General features: G+C 35.8%; 1 protein-coding gene and 1 long non-coding RNA gene across 14 annotated transcripts in view; one reads left to right on the forward strand and one right to left on the reverse strand.

Moving 5' to 3' along the window:
- RHOBTB1 (Rho related BTB domain containing 1) overlaps positions 1–16570 on the forward strand; it is a 144733-nt gene that overhangs the window by 20741 nt on the left and 107422 nt on the right. The gene's annotated exons all lie outside the window — the stretch shown is intronic.
- Positions 7855–16570, reverse strand: part of LOC144331159 (uncharacterized) — a 30355-nt gene continuing 21639 nt past the window's right edge. Inside the window, exons 2-3 of the long non-coding RNA XR_013398111.1 lie at positions 11959–12077; positions 7855–10665 (exon numbers count right to left, since the gene is read on the reverse strand). This is a non-coding gene — a long non-coding RNA (uncharacterized LOC144331159). The remainder of the gene's footprint in view (positions 10666–11958; positions 12078–16570) is intronic.

A 16570-nucleotide genomic window follows, 5' to 3' on the forward strand; every position in this document is an offset into this window, starting at 1 on the left:
TCATGTTTCCCCAACTTCCAACTCTCAATAAGCAAAGGACTGAAAGGTACCTGAGAAGAGCATCTCAGTGTCAAGATAGACACTTGTTTAATTCCACAACCCAGTCAATGTTAAGGAGCAACATTTTAAATCTATTCCTTAGCATTCGATGCTTGAAGTTCCCAAAGTTTAATCATTTTTTAAATCATATATTCACAACTTAGTCAAAAATGTGTTCAACTTACCAATTGGTCCAGTGGACATTTATTGATTTTTGTATTGAATTCTCTCTTCCAGCCAGTTTTAGCTTTGTGTAATTACAACTCTCATATGTTTGCATTTAATTTTAAACCATCCCCTATCATTAATGTCTTGCTCATATTCATTAAGCTAATGCAAAGAGGAGAGTTGAAGTATTAATTTTAATGAATTTAACTGATCACTTTGCTTCCACCCTTGCCTCCTACAGTCTTTTTTTCAATAAAGTATAAATCATATCATTTTGCTCCTTGACTCAGAATCCTCCATTGGCTGCCTGTTTCACGCAGAGTCAGCCAGCAATGACCTGCCTGACCTCACTTCCTTCCGGTTCCTCCCTCTCCCGTTCTTCTCTACTCCAGCCACTCTGCCAGAACACATAGTATGTTTCTGCCTCAGGACCTTTTCACTTGCTATTTCCTCTGTCTGGAACACTTTTCTTTAGTCACACATCCACAACTTGCTCTCTCACCTCCTTGAAGTCTTTGTTCAAATCTCACTTTCTCAATAAGATTTTCACTAACTACCCTTCTAGAAATGTAATCTCTTCCCACACTTTCCAGTTCCCTTTTCTGATTTATTTCTCTCTGTGATACTTGCCAACTTCTGATAAATGATGTAATTCACTCATTGTTACAGTCTTTCTCCCTCATCTAAAACATAAACTGCAAACAGGCAATAATTGTTGTTGACTTTCACTGCTGTATCCCAACCATGTACTCCAGTGCCTGGTATTGGTTAAATTGAATTGAAGTTGAATTGTACCCATATTCACCTCATTTCTTTTCCTTCAGAGCCTTAATTTGCCATTCTGCAATATAGTGATTGTGTATTCTGGTGTTCTGCCTTTATTAGAGTTTGTTTAGGAAAACTTTGATCCCCTTACCCACAGCTGGATTTATGAGATGGAGGGCATGGTTTCATTGTATTTTCTTTTTGACCATTGATAAACTTTAACTAGGTAAGTTTGCATTTTAGCCATATTCCTTTCCTTATTATTTTTCCTATTGGGCAAGACACTGTTATCACCAAAATGGTAAATTTACTGGGATAAATTAGAATCCTGATCAGAATACTCCTGGGTAAATCCTGAGGCAAAAAGAGGTAGATACAGATGAAAATAACAAGCTCCATAAGCAATGAAATGAAAAAAACAAATGAGGATTAGTTTCCTTTGAACCTAGGCACACTTGTCCTAGCACACATGTTCCTAGCATAAATATTAGAGCCTTGAACCTGGTTCGAGAAAATACCTACCTACTGATGACAAGGAAGCCATAAATATAATTCATGACCAAAGATTAGTCACTGTTTATTATTGCTGGTGACACATGATACATTGGGGGAGATTTGGCAGTGTTTCAGACATCTCCAGCCAGCCATTTATCATTTTATAGAAGAAGAGGAGATATTTCTATATTAATGGCCTCTATAAAAGGAAGTGAGTGGAGGAACGTCTGATATGTTTTGTCATTGAGAATCAAAGGGACATTGACAATGTTAAAAATGTGCTGAGTGTATTACGGATTTTGTACAAGTAAGTCTTCAAAATAACAATACTCTATTAAAAAAAGAAAAAGAAGAAGAAGTAGAAGAAGAAAGGAACTATGTTCTATGTTGCTTAACTCTCTCTTGTGCCCTTGAATGACATTTCTGGATGCGAGCTGAGAAACAAAAGCTTGATTTATCTCTAGAGCCAGCAACATTTTGAGCAGCTTGATAGCCTTGAGACCCTGCTGACTCATAGCCATGCTGCTGTCCCAGCACGGGTTTACAGTGCAGATCATTTTGATACAATATGCAGACACCCAACATACCCACTCTCACTCCCAACTTAGCATTAATTCTCTATCTCCGTCTATAATGTAGAATAAAACAAAGCCCAAAGCATGTTAATAACTTCCACTTGATTGAGAAATTCAAACCCATGTTCCTTTTGTAACTGCTGTGTCTATGCAAGTGGAGACATAAGGCCCTTTGGGAGAAGACTTTAAATATGGGGTTGGAGATGTGAACAGCCAGGAACTTTGTCTCAGAAATGGTGGGAATAAGCCACTGAAATGTTGTTTTCACATGGCCAATAACTTCTGTGATGCTTTGCAGAATTCTGAAGACACCATTAAAAATTAAATAAAAAGCCTCAGCTCAGTTTTGTGTATGCTCCAATAGGCAAAAATATATATTTAATGCAGAGGGTGTTGAATCTGAATTAGTACAAATATTATTAATTTAATGTTCATACTGCATTTTATGGTTTATAAACGGCTTAGCAATAATTTTATACATTTTTTCCTCACAGCAGCACTGTAAAATATATCAGCATTTTATTTTCCCATTTTATAGATGAGGCAACCTTTAATAAGTGATCTATTTCTTTCCTGTGCATATTGGCTAACGGGTAAATGATTAATTTATGTCTACATGAACTTCATCATGCGGAGTATTTATTTTAGTGTGAGTTGGTATTTATTTTACCCGCAAAGCATTACAGTATCCAATTATATATGCATGTTTTAAAGGCAGTAAAGCAGCCACCAGTAGTTAATGCAACATTAAGTCAGAGATTTTTAAATCCACATAAATTCTGAGTTAGGATATTTAAATCAGTCATCCCTTTTTCACCCCCTAGGTTCATGTGGGTGAGAAATGGTCCTTCTATAAAATGACCATGTGGCATCTGGGGAGTGGGACAGGAAAGATGTATTGAGATTTACAGAATTTACAATATTAACAGTAAAACAAAGAACCAAGTGGTTTATAATTACATTTGGTGAGAACAAAGTAAACAAATCTTATCATTTGCCTCTGCCTGTGGAATGGCTTGTGATTGTGAGGCATCTTTTTTGGTCTCTTTCTTCTTTCACTTTCTGCCTTCATTTCTTACTTTTGTTTTCTTTATTAATTTTTGCATCAGTAAAATGGTTGTCTTAGCTGCTTGTATGGAGGAGCATAACCAGCCACACATAAGTGACATGTTAAGGTTTCATAAATAGGGCAACACCCCTTGAAGCTGTCGTTGACATTATTTCTCCATATTGTATTATATTATATTGAGCTATAAGTAAAATTGCTTCTTTCAAAGTGTGTGGTACTTAAAGGCCAAGGATCTCAAAATGCTCCCTAAGCACTGACTCAGCTAATACAATTCTAATATCATCCTACTACTCTAGTCCTACAATTTAGACAGGAAAAGCACCAAAAGTTTCAGTCATTTTATTCTAAGTCAAAATTCATTTAATTAGAAATGTACCTTCTTTCCATGATAATTTATAATATATAATTCCTCCTTCATTTCCAGATCTCAAGACTCTTAAATTTAGCCAATGAAGCTAAGATTTTAAAAAATTTATTGCAAGGAGTCCCTGCCCTAATTCCACATGCAAAAGTTTCTGGTAAAGTCTAAAGATTGGCTTGTTAGCTGAGCTGTCAAAGGCAGATGATTTAAAACACATTTTTGTGTGTTAAATATTAAACTCTTTCTGAATCCAGAAATTCTCTTTCAAATTTAAAATGTATTTTTGAAACCAAAAAGTACTTACCAATCCAGAAAGTGCTCTGATCTGAATTTGAAGGAAATATTTTTATTATTAAAAATGTTGTACATAGTGAAATATAAAACCCTTTACATTAGATCTACCAATAAGACAACGTATTATGAGGTAATATTTTTAAATGTGTGATTTCCTATCAAGTCTATTGGACAATATCCACTTAATTGGGGCACATAAGTTTTTAAAACTGAATCTTTAAAACAAACAAGGGGCATTACTACAGAGGAATGTCACTGAAATATTCGTTTCAGACTTCTTGCATAGAGACTGGCTGTAAAAGGAACAAGAGTGGGCTGTACTTCAGTATACAGTTTCCTAACTCAGAGTTAAATACACTTGACCTGTGAGTGGGCTTTGTAGATTATTTTTATATAATGAAGGCTTTTACTATATGTATATAAATAGGGAGATTTCGGCAATCTTACTCTCTGTGATAAAAATAGAAATGAATATATATATATACACACACACACATAGTCAAAAGAAGCATTTTAAATATTTGAGTACAAATTAACTATATGAAGTACATAAATTTTCTCCTTTAAAAAAATCCTTCCAGCTAATAAAATATCCTAATGAAATGCTGTTACTGCTTTCCTTATGTGCCACTGTTGCAATATCTAGTACCCCTGGGCTTTTCCTAGTCTAGGACTTTTTCGATGGCATTTATTATTCCCATTTACATTTATTTGACCCATATTGCAGCTTCTAAATTGGATATATCATTTTCCCCTGAGAATTTCATGTCCTTACCTAGCCTTACAGGAGAACTGTGAATTTATATCACTTTCTAGTGCAACAATGAACTGACTGGGCAGAGAACCAGATAAGACTCCTCCCTTCCACTTCCTCATTTTTCCACCATCCCCTTATAGACCATGAGGTGCAAGTGACATCCCATTATTGTAAATGTTGAACTGGGCTTGATTCCCAGGTTCTCAGTTTTGTAATCTCAGAACCCATTATTATAGCGTTTCTGTTTTCATTGATTGTCATCTTTGTATATATTATTCTGTTAGCTTTTGCCAAAATGTAACATTTTGAAGAGAGACGCTATGGAAAAACTGAAAAATCATTTTGTTCATGCTAAGTAAAAACACTGTATTCCCTTTCAAAGAGAATTTATATATAATCAGGTATTCATGATTTTTCAGAACAGCACGTGGAGAATGTTACTGAAACTCCATCTTGCTTCCATATAAAGTCAGCACAGCACTTAGTCAATTATTACCTAGTATTTCCATGCAAGCGAGTAAGTAGCATTTTAGCTTAAAATTTCAGCATTTAGCCTACACATCACTTAAAAACTCTTATGAGTAAACATGCTTATCCATCAGAAATTGTTTTTATTTGACAGCGCAAGTACAGAAAAAGGAGATTCAAAAGGGCAAATGCAGGCAGTATCTTTCCAGCAATTGATAGGATGTGGAGATTCTGGGACAGGAACACAAGTCTCTGGACCATGTAGCAAATGTGTCCCTGGTGACAGAAAAATGCATTAGGTTGTCATGGCCTAAATACACCAGCCATTTACACCTTCCAGTGAATTCCCCTGGTTCTGAACCCAGACTAACTTGGAACCAGTTCATTGATTATGATTCTTCTTCCCATATACTTGGATTTATATCTATATCTATACCTTTAGGGAAAAATACAGCAATCAGTCAATATAGCTCATTAGCTTGATGGATATATTTTTATTATAAATTAGTATATTGGCATGCTGCTATTTGGAAGCATTTTAATTAATGTGAATGTTACCAATGAGGTCATTTTAAGATCATACAGGTATCAGCCACACATACAGAGGTAGAAGTTCCATTTCTAGAACAAGAGATGAGAGAGTCATTTCTTACCCACATTTGCTTATAAAAAATATAGTCATCCCCATACATGCCATCATGATGCCTTCTCTAATCCACAGAAAAGAGAACTAATGTTTATAAGAAATTACGGTCAGTTTACCACTATCCTCAGAGAAATAAAGTTTCTTCTGCAGGTTCATGCAACCAGTAGGTAATTAGAGGTGACATTAAAACTCAGTTCTGACAGATGTCCTTTCAATGAAACTTGTGTCTCTGCCTAGAATCAACTACTAGCAACATGCCCTGACTAGGAGAAACAGATGAGAGTTCTTTGGCTGCTAGAGAATAAACACTGATCCTGTTGGTTACTTCTTCTAAACAAGTCTAAACTCAAATCCCATGCCGGAGAAATGGGTGTTCTCTACCGGCCCCCAATCTCGATGGATGTGTGGGAAAACCTTGTCTAATCATTGAGCTATGTATATTTTTTGGAGTCTGATTGTAAAATGAATGGCAACACAAAGGCATTTTGTTCATGGTAAACTTAGGTATTCATTGTATTCTCCTTATCTTGGAATTTGAAAAACAAAGAGAAACTATAGTTATTTTATCAAGCAGTTTGATAGTTGTCTTTCATGTCTATTTATATCTCTTGATTTAGTCAGAGTATGTCATTAGTCATGAACCCAGTTTCCATTATTATGTTTTGTCAATTGAAATATTGTTTTGTTTCCAAGTATACATTTATATTATTTACCTATAACTAATTTGAAAATGGTTTTAAATATATGTATTTGAAACCTTTGGAAAGAGGGGTGATGACACTCTTAACTGATTATAGACTTAGTGATGCACAGGTGAAATATTTTAGGTTTGCACCACACACATTAGGTATTAGGAGTATTATATTTCGTGTTATGGAGATAGAAAATTCTGATGATTATTTTTTATCCTAAAGAACAACAGACACCAAATGGCGTTTATTCAGTCATTTTGATTTAATTTAATAAGGTCATACTTCCATCTTCAGGTAAACTATTTTGCCTAAACTAGTTCAAACATTAGCACCTTTATTTTGAGAAAAGATCATCATCAAAGATAAAATTGTATCACCTACACCAGGAGCTCATTTCAGTGTTTAGTGTCCTTCCTCACTTTGAAGAAATTCTTCCTAACATATAACTCAAGTCAGTCCCCAAATGGCCCATATGTTCTCTTCTGCAAGTAATGTAATACTTAATTATTTTGCTTATTCTTGATTTTTCATCCTTTAAAGCTCAGTTTGAATCTATGTTCTTTTCCCATTATCCCAGGCCACCAGGTTTCTCCTAGTCTAGTATAGCTTCATGGGCCTTCTGTGTTACTGATGGCATTATCTCAGTTGTTGGTGGTGTTTCTTTTGAATATGAAACTCAACAAGTGTTGCCCTCCTCATTTAGTTCTGATATTTCTATGATGTAATCCCTAAGTTACTTTTTTCAGAATTCCTTCAGAAATGAAGTGCTAGTTAAAAACAACAACAAAAAAGAAGGCTGTTAAGAAGGCTCAAATACAGTTTATGCTAAAAATTTTAAAGAAGAGGATGTACAATTTTCTCTCTTGGGTGCTGTTTTGAATGTAGACAGAAAGGTAAACTCAGTGGCCCCCTGATGATCTCCTAGCTCTGTGATTCTGTAATAATCTTAGCTTGTAACCTCTCATTTTCTACAACCACTAAAATCTTATCTGCCCTGAGATATGTGAGTGTTTAACAGATGAGAACCTTTTAATCGAGTAAAGACTCTGCTTGTTTTCTCGGAAGTAATTTTCTTAATAATGCTTACCTTTATATTTGAAGCAGCCCATATTGAATCCTTAAATCCAGAGAAAATCATAAACAAAAAATTAACAGACATACTATATAATGATATGCAATCAGTCCTTGACTTTTGCTTTTGTTGCCCGGCATTAGAAATATTTACTTCTATAGTCATGGTTGAAGGATTCATGAACCCCATTTTTTCAAACTAAAATCATTTTCACTTTCAACACTGCACTTGTTTCTATTTAAATGGAGAATTTTGTTAACATCAGTGGATATTTTGCCTCCAAGTGAGGCTACCTTCCGAGCAGGGTTGCCATAGAGCAAATTGCATTTGACAAGGCTGTCTGGGGAAGATTAAGAAGTAGTTAGATTAAGCTTGAGTTTGCCATTTAATCCACCACTACTGGTATTGTGTACTAAGCCGATGATCATACTTAGAAGCACAGCAATTAGGTTATTAGTTTTCTTTCTTTCTTTTTTATTTTTTTAATTATACTTTAAGTTCTGGGATACATGTGCAGAACGTACAGGTTTGTTACATAGGTATACACATGCCATGGTGGTTTGCTGCACCCATCAACCTGTCATCTACATTAGGTATTTCTCCTAATGCTATCCATCTCCTAGCCCCCCATGCCCTGACAGGCCCCAGTGTGTGATGTTCCCCTCCCTGTGTCCAGGTGTTCTCATTGTTCAACTCCTACTTATGAGTGAGAACATGAGGTGTTTGGTTTTCTGTTCCTGTGTGCGTTTGCTGAGAATGATGGTTTCCAGCTTCATCCATGTCCCTGCAAAGGACATGAGCTCATCCTTTTTATGGCTGCATAGTATTCCACGGTGTATATGTGCCACATTTTCTTTATCCAGTCTATCATTGATGGATTGGTTCCAAGTCTTTGCTATTGTGAATAGTGCCACAATAAACATACATGTACATGTGTCTTTATAGTAGAATGATTTATAATCCTTTGGGTATAAACTCAGTAATAGGATTGCTGGGTCAAATGGTATTTCTTTTAGATCCTTGAGGAATCACCACACTGTCTTCCACAATGGTTAAACTAATTTACACTCCCACCAACAGTGTAAAAGCATTCCTATTTCTCCACATCCTCTCCAGCATCTGTTGTTTCCTGACTTTTTAATGATCGCCATTCTAACTGGTGTGAGATGGTATTTCATTATGGTTTTGATTTGCATTTCTCTAATGACCAATGATGATGAGCATTTTCTCATGTGTCTGTTGGCTGCATAAATGTCTTCTTTTGAGAAGTGTCTGTTCATATCCTTTGCCCACTTTTTGATGGGGTTGCTTTATTCTTGTAAATTTGTTTAAGTTCTTTGTAGATTCTGGATATTAGCAGTTTGTTAGATGGATAGATTGCAAAATTTTTTTCCCATCCTGTAGGTTGCCTGTTCACCCTGATGATAGTTTATTTTGCTGTGCGGAAGCTCTTTAGTTTAATTAGATCCCATTTGTCAATTTTGGCTTTTGTTGCCATTGCTTTTGATGTTTTAGTCATGAAGTCTTTGCCCATGCCTATGTCCTGAATGGTATTGCCTAGGTTTTCTTCTAGGGTTTGTATGGTTTTAGGTCTTATGTTTAAGTCTCTAATCCATCTTGAGTCAATTGTCGTATAAGGTGTAAGGAATGGGTTCAGTTTCAGTTTTCCGCATATGGCTAGCCAGTTTTCCCAACAGCATTTATTAAATAGGGAATCCTTTCCCCATTGCTTGTTTTTATCAGGTTTGTCAAAGATCAGATTGTTGTAGATGTGTGGCATTATTTCTGAGGCCTCTGTTCTGTTCCATTGGTCTATATATCTGTTTTGGTGCCAGTACCATGCTGTTTTAGTTACTGTAGCCTTGTAGTAGAGTTTGAAGTCAGGTAGCGTGATGCCTCCAGCTTTGTTCTTTTTGTTTAGGATTGTCTTGGCTATACACGCTCTTTTTCAGCTATTTTGGAACCAGTAGAAAATTTTAGGAATAATTTCTACAAATATAAAGTGAAAAAAATAGACCTCTCATGTATCAGATGGATAATTTACTTAAATTCAGGTGCTAATGTTATTATTATTAATTACATCAATAATGATAATGATGATGGTAAGCATGTCCCATAAAAACTAGCTACCTTGAGCTAATCTGTGGCAAAGCTTTATATGTATGATTTTCATTGAATCATCACAAAAGTTCTCTGAAGTTTTACCAAAATAAAAATGGTGAGTTATGCATATATTCTGGGACATTTTTTCTGATACTGACTTTGACTCTCCATGCATATTTTTACAAGGGGTTGTTTAGCATTTAGTTGATTATTTTTTGTTATTTGGTCCAACTGCAGTTTAGATGATATAGAATGAACATAGAAAACCATAGCATTAATCTTGCACTGTAGGAATGCTATTTGTATTGTGACAAAAATATAAATGTAAAGCAAGCAGAAGAAAAAATGCTATGTAAGCTCTTTTCTGACCGTGGTACTATTAAAAAGTATTGGACTTATGTTGTTTGGTAACGTTTCTATTGTGCTTACTATAAATGCAAAAATAATTATGCTACTGTCCAAAATGATTCTGAAGTTTCATAGTGAACTATTTTTATCAAAAATTTATTAGTTCCTCAGGTAAATGTGAAGCATTGAACTTGATACAATCACCAAGATCCATGAAATACGGAATTAATATTCAATACAGATCTGAATTATATGGATCAGTAAATATTTGATCTAAGGAACTAAAAAGGAAAATGCATGTTATTATTAATATTCCTGTCTCTTGAATAAATACATGACTTCTGGATGGAATCATGAGTTTATATACCTGAAGAGAGTAGGATTTAGTTATGCTGATATAATATAAGCTGTGACTGCTACTCAAATCACCTAAGCCCCACTGTACTCAAAATGAGGAAGCATTTTTAATATAATAAGCAAAATTGGAATAGACTTGTAACCATCAATAACCTGTTTTTTTTTATTATAGCATTGACAGAAAGGTTGCTATTTACTATTACAGACAAACAATCGGTGATCACTATGACATTTTGCTAAATGAAAGCAAGCTTCATCCATGGCATTGGATGATGCCCTGGCCAGATACAATTGGAGAGTACACTGGAAATCCAGTCTTTAAGTAATGATTTTACCCAGTTGGCCTTCTATGTGTCAATCAAACAGTTAGCCCAGTTTGCCATTTCTCTCCTTGCTGACACCATAACTGAAATGGGTTGATGTTTGAAGTCCTGTAGTCTTCTCTTAGGTGTCCACCTGAGAATGGGGGAAGGGATTATAAGCCTTATATTCCATTATCATCCAAGGTATTATTATTCTATTTCTTTAAATACTAAAAGCATAGCCTAAAAGTGATCCAAAAAGCTAAGTCATATTATGATGCAATAAATGCCTAGTAAACAACTCTGGAACTGAAGACTCTCAAGATTGAAGGGGACCTTAAAGGTCATAGATGATGATCCTAAACTCTTCTGACAACTGAAGTGATGCTAAAACACAGACAATAGGACTCTCTTGACCTTCCAAATTCAGGCTGTTCTGATTGATAGAAAATCCTAATTGAGCCATAATGTGTCTCTCTATAAATTTCCCTTACTCATCCCAGATGTAACCTTTGGGGCTAATGAACTGTTGACTTCCTCTTTGATGCCCTGACAAGCTCCTTTCCAACACTTCACTATTTCTTCTGTTTTCCTTCCTTCAACACCCTACTCACTTTCCCCTGAACATACTCTGATTTTTTAATGTTTCACAAACCCAGGGTATTGCAAAAACAGGATAAAACACAATTAGCAACAGCTCATTCTAAGCACTGTCTTTCTCTTAACACCTAAGTTGCTTTTGTGGCTGCTATATCAGAGTGACACCTGAAATTCCTAAGTGCTTCTCAAATATCTAAGCCAAGTCATATGTGCCCCACCCTGTATCTGCACAGTTGGGTTTGGGTTTTTTGTTTAGGGCCTCCATAGGAGACCTCACATTTATTTCCATTAATGTTATCACATTAAATTTGTTCCATCTCAACTTCAATTTTATTTTCATTTGGAATGTAGAGTGTCTTCTAATTTTGTCGTCTCACTTATTCACTAAGTGAAATCTTAACTTTGCACCATCTGTAAATTTACCTAGCATACTTATACTTTCTATTTATTCAAACACCTGATTTTTAAAAAATATTGACAATAACAAGAACAGGGGCATCAACATTAAAAATGTCCTTCTAGACTGCCATCCATTGCCATCTCTAGCTGTGACCATTCAACAAACTGCCAACACCCCTGATGTCCTGCTCATATTTTTTCATCTTAGCCCCAAGTATGCCATGTGATGCCTTGGCAAATATCCTGTAGAAATTGAGATACACTAATAACCACCATTGGTTAACCTAGTAACTCTTTCAGGGAAAAGAAATGATGTTCATGTACAAGATCTGTTCCTCAGTGAATCATCTAGTGCCCAGCTGTCAATCTCACCATGTTTTATTTGAGGCTCACTGATATGTAGGTTTTAAGAAACTATCTCCCTCCCCACTTTGAAAATCAGATCCACCTTCAACAATCCTTTGCTTGTGTACACCTCTCGTGCTTTCTGCAGCTCCTCAAAGATGGTCAGCAAGGACTCGGTAGGTTTCATTGATAACAGGGACTTCCTAGCATCCCGCTCTGTGTCTGCAACATAAGAGACACCCTGCTATTTTTAAGAATCAAAACACTCAAAACTTGTTATTTTGGTGCTCATACTCCTGTTTTAAAACATTGAACTAGGAATTACATATGTCTGGAAACAAAATTCATTTACACACTACATTTGAATTTTGAATTGAACAAAGGAACACTCCTACACCTGACCACATGCCACACCCACTTACCACCCTTCCAATTCATCTTCCTGTGGTTTTAAATGACGTTCTCTGGGTTTCCAGAAAGATAATTTACGTTTCTCTGGAGACACATTGAGCACCAGTTTTCCTGTAGAGGTGCAGACGGAGCTACATTTGAATTGGTTGGTGGACAGGTAGGAGAGAAAAGCATGGGGCACTGAAGAAAATAAGAGGAAGGCAGAGCAGGGTTCAGAGAAGTGGGGCTGGGGAGAGGTTTCCAATTCAGTCCCTCTGTCTTTCTAGGACCGCATTCCCTCAGCTCCCCTCTTTCCCTCAAGGGCTAAATTCTCCTAGGACGAGACCACTTCTCCAAGAGCATAATGGAACTTCTCCCTTCCTCAGTCTCCTTAAGTAAATTTAAGCCAGGACAGGGACATTTTGAGTGGAACAACTTCTGAACACAAGTAAAAGGGTAATGATGACCAAATCTCACATTTCAATAAAATTCTGGTAATTTATTTGGATTAATCAAAATAACTATAGAAATACCAGCATTGTCTCTTTGCCCTGGGGTTGCAGTCATTTCTAGGGAATAAAGAAATAGATACACAGGGACACAGCTCTCACCCTTGAAGGCATTTAGAATGCAAAGTGTCCCCTTACACTCTCTTTATTCATCTTCTCCTCCCTTTCTGCAATAGGAGTCTATCGTTTCCCTTCCAAACATCGTTCTCTCCTTGACATAAACAACAAAAGAAAAAAAATCTTATAGTTCTGTTATTTTTCTTATCCATCAGGATTGCCATCCTCTCTCAGCTGCAGGTCTGTCTTTTGAGGGAACAGTGTGTTCCTTGAAGCTAAAAAGCAAACAAAGACTGGACACAGTGGCTTATACCTGTAATCGCAGCTACTTTGGGGGCTGGGGTGCAAGAATCGCTTGAACCCAGGAGGTGGAGATTGCGGTGAGCCAAGACAGGATCTTTGCACTCCAGCCTGGGCAACAGAGTGAGACTCTGTCAAAAAAAACCAAAAAAACAAAAAAACAAAAAACAAAAAAAACCAGGCAAACAAAGAAAAACTTAAATGTATTCCGATATATATATATATATATATATATATATATATATATATATATATATTTCTAATTAGTCTTAGCTCATTTGAGAATTTTCCTTTTTACTTGCTATTCCCTTGCCTGGACTACTACTCTTTACCTGGATTTTCACAAGGCCAATGCGTACCATTCAGGCCTCCGACCTAGAGTCAGTGCCTCCTCAAACCCTGACCACGGTGTCCGAAACAACCATACTGCATCGTTCCCTCACCCCCACCCTGCTTTATTTTCCCAAAAAGCACCATTGTTAACTGGAATTAAAGACACACCTTATTTATTTATAATATTTCTCCCCAAGAACTTTGTCTTGCTGACACTTGTGTCCCCAGTGCCTGGCGCAGTGCTGCTGTAAGAAGTTTCTCAGTAAACATGTGCCCTATGAACGAAGCAAAATAGATGGTTTAAAGATTATGTAAAGCAGAGATACATAGAAACTAGAAAGAAGATCACATAATAACCACTGCAGTGGTTTCTTCATTATAGTTTCCAACTTTTTTTTTTTAAATTAGAGATAAGGTCTGGCTCTGTTGCCCAAGCTTATCTCAAACTCTTGGTCTCAAGCGATCCTCCTACCTCAACCTCCCAAACGCTGGGATTACAGGGGTGAGCTACCATGCCTGGCCTCCAACTGTCTTTCACTTCAGAATTATGTGCAACTACATGGTAGAACTTGCTATTTTAAAGTAACTTTTGTTTTATTTTTTAGAATATAATCAGAATTGCTTTGATCACCTGAAAAGTCACTTTGTAGACAACTAAAAATATAGACAGATAAACTTGAAAAGAAATTACTCATAATCCTAACATCAGAGAAAACTAATATTAAAAGTATTTTTGGCATGTTTAGAATTTTTGCAAACATCTCAATCTTTTCAAGACATTATTCCTTTCAAATTCTTATGCTATAGAATTCTTCTAGTCTGTTCTTTGAACTTCAAAAAAAATCTGTTCTCATAAATTTGCCATATTTGCCTATTTTTTTTCAGACCTATCCCCATCACAGTTTTAAAAACTGTGTATTTATTGTCTGTAAGATTCCTGTTACTTCCACATGGCCAACCACTTCCCCCAATGAGTTAGAATTTGATTTTTTTTTTGAAATGTCAGTTCCTCCCTTTATTTCCTCAAAATTTTGAACAATGAAATTGCCAACAAGGCAAGACAATGGCCTATCAGATGTCCTGAGGTTACCAGAAAATGAATTCCAGGATGGATGGTTAGAGGTTACCATCATAAAAACACTTATCTCATTTAGTCTTATGACTTTATTCCCCAACTATGGATATACCATGAGAATGAAGGTAATGGAAAAATCCTGAAGAATTGCCAAGAAACCTGAATTCATTCATTCATTTATTAATTACTGAAGACCTATTTTGTGTCAAACATGGAGGCACTTGAAATACCATCTTAGAATCAAAGAGCACATTACTTATGAAAGGCATACCAATTAATTATCTTACAAATATTTATTGAACACCTCCTACATGCCAGGCACCATGCTAGGCACACAAGTAAGGAAGAATCATGATGCCAACAATACAAACACACTCGAGTTTAAATCTACTACGCTCTAGCTTATAAATTGCTGAAGCATTTTTTTCCATCTATAAACTGAGGACTTAATAATAGTCCACTTAAAGGACTATTATGAGACTTTAAAAAACTAAGTCATCCAAGATTCTAGTGATACAGAGATGAGCAAAATAAATTCTGTACTCTCAAGGTACTTGGAGTTCAGTATATGATATACATAAAACCTAAGCATTTCAATAATACTGAATACAATTAAATTTCATACATGACAAAATATGCTGCTATAATATGTATCTTCTCCACTGAATGGTAAGTTTCTTTGTATATGTACAACCCCTAACGTAGTATCTGATAAGTAATGGCATACTCAACGAATGTTAAATGGTTGAACAAATAGATGCCTTATAAGAAACTCACTCTTCCACAGTATCACCCTAAAGTTGTGAAATTCTCTCCCAAAGGCAGAGGATTTATTTCCAGAGACTTCATTTTAGTATTACTAATTTAAATTCTTCCTTAAGACTTTAGGAATGAAAGAGCAGATTAATTTCTGCCTATAAAGTAGGATAACGTTAGATATTATCCCTAATTTTTATAAAGAAGGTTGAAGTTTAATCCACCCTGTAAAAACCACAAGTTGATCTTTGCTCTCCACTTGAAATTACTGAAGCTTCTCTTCCCAGAAATAAGTAACAATTTGGAAATGTTGGCATATTTTTCTCTGTACAAACTAACTTCATTAAGAAAGACTAAAAGAGCTGGAGTTTCTGGTTTCTGGGGCGTTGAAAATGAAAAGCTGAAAGTCTAAACAATGACTAACACATTAGTCATAGTAAGCAGCTGTTTTCTAATAGAACAAGAAATGACATGTTTAAAATGGTGCAGGAAAATTAGGATAGACATAATAAAGAAATTTTTATCTGGCAATAGTGACTCCAAAGCAGGTGGCCCTCGAAAAGCATGCAGTGTAAAGTTTTTTAAGGGTTATATAGCTATCCTTGAAGTAATTTTAGTTACTTTTAAAATTGTCTTCCTTAATACAAGTTGAATGGACGAGATGATTTCCCAAGGTCTCAAATTCTCAGCTTGAGAAAGTTTGCTTATTTTCCATGTGTCCCCTAGAGGGCAGTGGTGGCCCAAAACCCAGGAGAGGGTTTATAATCAGTTGTATCCTCTCTGGCGCCAACCTTCTCTCCAGCCTCTTTGCTATTTCACCTCACAAATCTGTCTTCTGTGAGCAAATTGGCAGTAACGTGTTTATTCCTAAGTACCTAACTAGCAAAACCACTACATATTAGAAAAGAACGTTGCATGCATTATATTTTTACAAAGATGGAAAAGAAAAATCTCCTTGTGTGAAGATTATATTTTATGTTTGCGTGTATTGCCTGCCTTAACACATGCACCAAGCTTAGTAGGTCTTTTTTGTGCATTTTTCATGAATTTGGGGATAGAGAATGTTGTGAGACAGTGGGGAAAGGTGACAAGATGTGTCAAGGCAAACAAATCAAGGTTTTTTTCCCTTTGGTTTGAAATTCATTTTGAAACAATCCTTAAGTATTACTGAATGACTACTCATCTAATCATTTATTCACTGAGGAATTGCCTAATAGTCTAAGACCATTATTAGATGCTATCGTTGGTAATGTGTGGAACAAAGAAAATATTTCAGGGAACTTATAATTTGGAAA

Source organism: Macaca mulatta, chromosome 9, assembly GCF_049350105.2.
Source record: "Macaca mulatta isolate MMU2019108-1 chromosome 9, T2T-MMU8v2.0, whole genome shotgun sequence".
NCBI lineage: Eukaryota > Metazoa > Chordata > Mammalia > Primates > Cercopithecidae > Macaca > Macaca mulatta.